Source organism: Aquarana catesbeiana, linkage group LG01 (assembly GCF_042186555.1).
Source record: "Aquarana catesbeiana isolate 2022-GZ linkage group LG01, ASM4218655v1, whole genome shotgun sequence".
NCBI classification, from domain to species: domain Eukaryota; kingdom Metazoa; phylum Chordata; class Amphibia; order Anura; family Ranidae; genus Aquarana; species Aquarana catesbeiana.
This window is the reverse complement of record NC_133324.1, coordinates 474,110,619-474,117,202: the sequence shown is the minus strand read 5'-3', so window position 1 is coordinate 474,117,202 and position 6,584 is coordinate 474,110,619.

Below are 6,584 nucleotides of genomic sequence, written 5' to 3'. Positions count from 1 at the left end.
ACATATGTGTGAACTCAGCCTAAAGGAACCAGCAGCTGCTTGCATCCTTAATCAGTAAACAACATGGTTGTCAACCACTTGCCTACTGGTCACTTTCACCGCCTTCCTGCCCAGGTCAATTTTCAGCTTTCAGTGCTGTCGCATTTTGAATGACAATCGCACGGCCATGCAACACTGTACCCAAGCAAAATTATTATACTTTTTTTGAGACTGATGGAGCTTTCTTTTGGTTAATCACAACTGGGTTTTAAATTTTTTGCTAAAAAAAAAATTAAAAAAAAACTGAAAATTTTGAGATAAAAAAGTTTTTCTTAGTTTCTGTTATAAAAGTTTGTAGATAGTAATTTTTCTCCTTCACTGATGTGCGCTGATGAGGCTGCAGTGATGGGCAGTTATAGGCTGCACTGATGGGCATTGATGAGACTGCACAGATAGGAAGCATGGATAGGTGGCACTGATTGGCCACACTAATGGGGCTGCACTGATAATCAGGACTAAAGATGAGCTTCGGCGTGTTCGCATGCTCCACGTGCCGAGCCCGCCAGGAAGTCGGCGCAGCGCTAATCACAAGCAGTGAGACATTTCCCGATGTGCAGCTGCAGAGATCGGGAAATGTCTCACTGCCTGTGATTAGCGCTGCGCCGTGCCGACTTCCTGGCGGGCTCTGCACATGCAGCATGCGAACACGCCGAAGCTCATCCTTAATCAGGACACTGATGAGCAGTGCCTTAAATATCAGTGTAGATGTCCTCTTACACTGGCCAGTTACCAGCTCTCTCCCCGTGTGCTGTCAGTGTGAGGAGAGGACTGCTGATAACCGGCAAATCCTGTTTACACTGTGATTGGACACAGCTGGCCACATGGTAAAGCGCCACTGTGATTGGCTCTTTACCCCGATCTATGATCAGCTGTGTCTGAAGGACACAGCAATCACAGAGTGCTCCAGATGCACGCTGTAGGGCAGGGATATGCAATTAGCGGACCTCCAGCTGTTGCAAAACTACAAGTCCCATCATGCCTCTGCCTCGGTGTCATGCCTATGGCTGTCAGTTTTGCTATGCCTCATGGGACTTGTTCTGCAACAGCTGGAGGTCCACTAATTGCATATCCCTGCTGTAGGGGGCGCATGGGAAGCGCGATCATGGGAGGATGTCAATAGATACCCTCCCGAAAATGTGCGATCTCACTGTAGCCATCATTTGGCTATAGCGTGGTCATGAAAAGGTTAAGGAGTGGGTGGCCGCCGCGTAGGTCCCTCAAATCCATACCAGATCCTTATCCAAGCATGTAGCCTGGCAGGTCAGGAAAGGGGGGGACGAGTGAGCAGCCCCCCTCCTGAACCATACCAGGCCACATGCCCTAAGCATGAAGGGGTACAGGGTCGGTGACCTCACAACGGTGCCCTCCAGTGAGGTCACAAGGGTGCCATCCAGTGACGTCACATGGTGGCACCGCCTCTTAGTTATTTAAGAACTGGCAGACAGCAGCAGCCTTAGTCAGGAGCGGAGCATTTTTTTTCTCTTTTGGGGCGGCGGGCACCATGATTAATGGATCTACACTGGGGGACATTTTTTTTTAAAAAAAAGAAAAAATTGTCAAAAACTGCCTACTGTCTTTCTTTCACTACACTTTGTTTTTTTGGTGAATGAGTGGGGGGGGGGGGGGGGTCTTGGGGCCCCTTTTTTTAAAGGGGGCTTCCAGATTCCGATGAGCCCCCTACCCACAACCGTCGGCCAGAATTGTGGGAAGCAGCTCTTGTCCCCATCAACACGGACAGGGTGCTTTGTGGGGGGCAGAGCTTCCCTGCTCCAAAGCACTCCCCCATGTTAAGGTATGGTTCAGGAGGGAGGGCACTTATCCCCCCTCCCCCTTTCCTGACGTGCTGTGCTGCATGCTTGGATAAGGGACTGTTATGGATTTTGGGGGGGATGGGGGGCACCCCACGCCATATTTTTATTTTGGCGTGGGTGTTCCCCCAAAATCCATACTAGATCTGAAGGGCCTGGTATGGATTGGGGGGGCCCAAACCGTTTCTTTTTGTTATTGTTTTCAGTTTTGGCATTTTTTTTTCTTTTGACATTCAGCTGTCAGTGGGGAACCCTGCTGACAGCTGATCAATCATCACTTGTTAAGGACGCAGCGGCCGCCCGCTTCTTAACAACCATGACAGTTACTGGTTGTTAAGGATGCGGGCGGCCACCCGCTCACGTACAACTAGCTATTTACAGCCTGTGTTAAGGACACTGGCGGTAAATTACCACATCTCTTATTACTTCATAAAATAACTCATGTAGTATTTTAGTAGGGTTTTTTTAGTGAATGCCAAAAAACTTTTTTAAAAAAGGCTGTGCGGTATCTTACAGCATGCTCGGATATGGTAAGATACCGCTTTGTGAATGGAGCCCGCTATCTGTGCAACAGGTCATGCTGGGACTTGTAGTTCTCCAGGGCGTAGGCTAATACAGGTCATGTGACTCAGGATGTGATTACAGGACATGCTGGGACATGTAGTTGGACAGAGTATAAGCAGATGCAGGTCATGTGACTCAAGATGTGGTGACAGGACATGCTGGGAATGTAGTTGTACAGGAAATGAGCTGATACAGGTCATGTGACTCAGGATGTGGGTGGCAGGGTATAAGCAAGTACAGGTCATGTGACACAATACATGGGAGATGGGTTCCAGAACTGGTATCTGTGGGCAGACAGGTCCAGGATGTGGGGGATGGGTGTGTGGTGGATCCATTCACAAGGGATACTTTTTCTGACCTGTCCAATCAATGTCACCCCAGAGAACAGTCCTCCTGGATGGCCTGAAACTTCCGCAGAGACATGACATCATCGCATGACCTGGCTGAAAATGGGCAGATTGTCCAGCCTGAGGGACCTCTTTTTCCCCCTCCCATCCCGTCTTTTTCTGGGCCTCTCGTCCGCCGCTCTCTGTTCTACTCATATACCTCTTCCTCCTTCCCCCTCTGTTGTTGTACATGTGTTCTTTTTCTCCCTGCTTTCCCTTTTTTTTTTCTTTTCTTCTCTCTTCTTTCCTCCCTTCTCATGCTTGTTTGTCTCCCCCTACCCTGTTTTGCGGACAACTCCGCTCACTTTTGTCCGCCTTAGCCCCTGGGCCTTACGGCTTGGGCATAGCGCACTGACCGCCGGCCCTGGCTGACGGATCAATGTCAGATTGATATAATGCACTTAAAAATGTTCATTATGTGCTTTCATGTAAACCTTTTTCTTATGTTTCTGTACATATCCCCTGCGTGGGAACTCATTATCTGGGGTTTTCCCCCCTTTTTTTTATATTTCAATAAAAACATTGTACCAGAAAATGGGCAGATTGTTAGATTGTTTCTGGGGCAGGAAGGAAGACTTCCCAATAAGCCCCCATTCACACCTATGCAAATTAGATGCGGCTTACACCGCATCCAATTCGCAGGACATTTTAAAATACATTAATTTGAATGTATCTGGTTCACATATGTGCGTTGCATTCGCACTGCGCATTGCACAAAAAACTTGTGCATTTTTTGGGTATTGCGGTGCAAACTAAAAGCCTATTAGCTCCTATGGGAACGCATCTGATTCTGGTTCTTAACAAGGATTTTCTCCTTCTCCTCACTACACCTCCCCCTCTCACCCCCCTCCCTCCCCCTCTCCCTGCTCACTGATCCGCAGCTACAACGCAGTGAAACCTTTGAACAACTGATTTTTATCTTTCCAGTGAAACCTGAGCTTCAGTTCACACCGCACATGTGTGAACCCAGGCTTACAGTGCTGTGAAAAAGTAATTGCCCCCTCCCATGCTGAATAATGAATGAACTGTGATTAACCAAAGTTTTTTGGAAAGCTAAGTTAAATTTCACTTGCCAGACCCAGGCCTGATTACTGCCAGACCCGTTGAATAAAAAAATCACTTAAATAGAAGCTGTCTGACAAAGTGAAGCACGCTAAAAGATCTCAAAAAGCAAGAACAGATGAGAAACAAAGTCATTGAAATGACAAAATGGCATCCATGGGAGAGTTCCAAGGCCAAAGCCACTGCTGACCAAAAAAGAACACAAAGGCTCATCTCACATTTACCAAAAAACATCTTGATTATCCCCAAGACTTTTAGGCAAATATTCTGTGGACTGATGAGACAAAAATTTTACTTTTTGGAAGGTGTGCCTCCTGTTACATCTGGCATAAAACTAATACAGCATATCATAACAAGAATATCATACCAACAGTCAGACATGGTGGTGGTAGCGTGATGGTCTGGAGTTGCTTTGCAGCTTCAGGACCTGGATGACTTACCATAATTGATGGAACCATGAATTCTGAGCTCTACCAGAAAATCCTAAAGGAGAATGTCCAGCCATCAGTTTGTGCCCTCAAGCTCAAGTGCACTTGGGTTATGCAGCAGGACAATGATCCAAAACGCAACAGCAAGTCCAAAATTTAGGTTTTGGAGTGGCCTAGTCAAAGCCTGGACTTGGGTATAGCTTCAGATAAGCAATGTCAGAAATTGCAGTAAAATAGTGCCATCATCCAATTTTTTTTATAGAAAATAGGGGAAGGAAAGAGACAGTTGCTGAGGCTGTCCTCTAACACGCTGAAACCAAGAAGGGGAACTTATGGACTATCCCAGTACTGATAGACAGACAATCAACCTCAGTAAAATTCTCATTTATTACATATAAAAAAACATACAGAAAAGCAAAATCAATAAAAATGGGAAGTTAACTACGTAGAGGGTTCTTTACTGTAAGAGCGGCAAGGATGTGGAATTCCCTTCCACATGCGGTGGTCTCAGCGGGGAACATTGATAGCTTTAAGAAACTATTACATAATCACCTGAATGACCGCAACATACAGGGATATACAATGTAATACTGACACATAATCACACACATAGGTTGGACTTGATGGACTTGTGTCTTTTTTCAACCTCAGCTACTATGTAACCTCACAGTATACAATTACTCGTAGGTTTACTCCCAAGGGGTGTGTCTGGTAATGGAATTATCCTCATAGATTAGAGATCCTCCACTATTTGCGTGGTCCTAATGCTGCTTCCTCAGGAGGAATAATCAATAAAAACAGGTAATTTATTTAGAACATGTGTACATACAGTTTGGCAAGCATATAATATTAGCAGAACAGCAATAACAATGGAAAATTGCTTACCTACAAGCCCAAAGCCAAAAAGGTCCCAAACCACCAAATCATTCCCCCCCCACGGCGGGCATGGGAGATTTGTTAGTGGAGAGAGTCTAAAATAGTTGTAATGGATAAGTAATATATAAGGCTCCATTGGGAAAAGAGACAGGAGGGAGGGGAGGGAAGAAGGGGGAGAAAAGGAAAGAGAGGAAAGGGGGAGGGGAGAAATAAGAGAAGGGGGGGAATGGGAGAGGAGAGGGGAAAAATAGGGTGTGTGGAGGGCAAAATAAATAATAGGTTAGTCATAAGGACAAGGAAGAAGCAAAATGGAGGGTAATTAGAAGATGTTGCTAATCCGGATAACCGGGGGCAACCTACCAGGTGCAAGTACTCCGGAAAAAATTCACAGGATATTTAACTTCAGAAGGAGGGGGCTGGGTGATATTCACGGGAAGAGGCCACAGCCAAAGGTAAGGTATAGCAAGGACTAATCATGCTAGCTTGGCAGGTTGCTCAATAGCGTCTTTGAAATACTAGCGTCAGGGGTTAAAGAGCCTCATATGGCGCTTCACTGAACAGGTCTACTGTTCAGAGTTAGCAGCTAATGCAAACGCAGTAGTCCAGTCTGCAAATGAACAAACAGACAAGATTGTTTAGTGGGCCTATAGCAGGTCAGTAAGTACGGATCAGACCTTGGTAAGGGGATCCAGACCCGGTGATGTCATTTAATGGGCTTCGGCTCATCGATAAGCTCTACCTCAACCTCTCCAGGAAGCTGAGACTGTGGCCACTCTTACCAAGGTGAGATCTGTACTTACTGACCTGCTATAGGCCCTAACCTCTACCCACTAAACAATCTTGTCTGTTTGTTCATTTGCAAACTGGACTATTGCGATTGCACTAGCTGCTAACAGTAGATAATGGACAATGAATGTATTCAGCCGGAAGTGGGAGCGGGTACCTGACAAAACCAGGTACCTGCTCCCCCCCGAAAGGTGCCAAATGTGGCAGCGGAGGGGGGGAGGGGTTAGATAAGCAGAGCTTCCTTTTTTTAAGGTCGCTTTGAACCCCCGTATATGATAAGCTTTTTGTTTGCTAAATATTCCTTTGGGTTCTGTGAGTACCCTTTGTGTGGACGCAGTCGTGCAAACCCTTCTGCAGTGACTGCTCTTCAGTGTAACATCCGCAGAGGTTGCGGGAATGTTCACGGACTGGTTTTGCTGCCACTAAATTATCTTGTCAATGCATTTAAGCAGTTCTGGCTGGCGTAAAGAATTGGGGGGTGCTCATTCACACCGTGACCATCCCATTTTAGCATGCAGGCTGGTGTCTGTTGTTGAGGGGCCTTACATTATTACAACATAAGACAATCTTTCCTTTTGTATTGTTTTTATTTTTTTATAGCTGAGTTTTAGTAAACATTTCTTGGGACACACAGC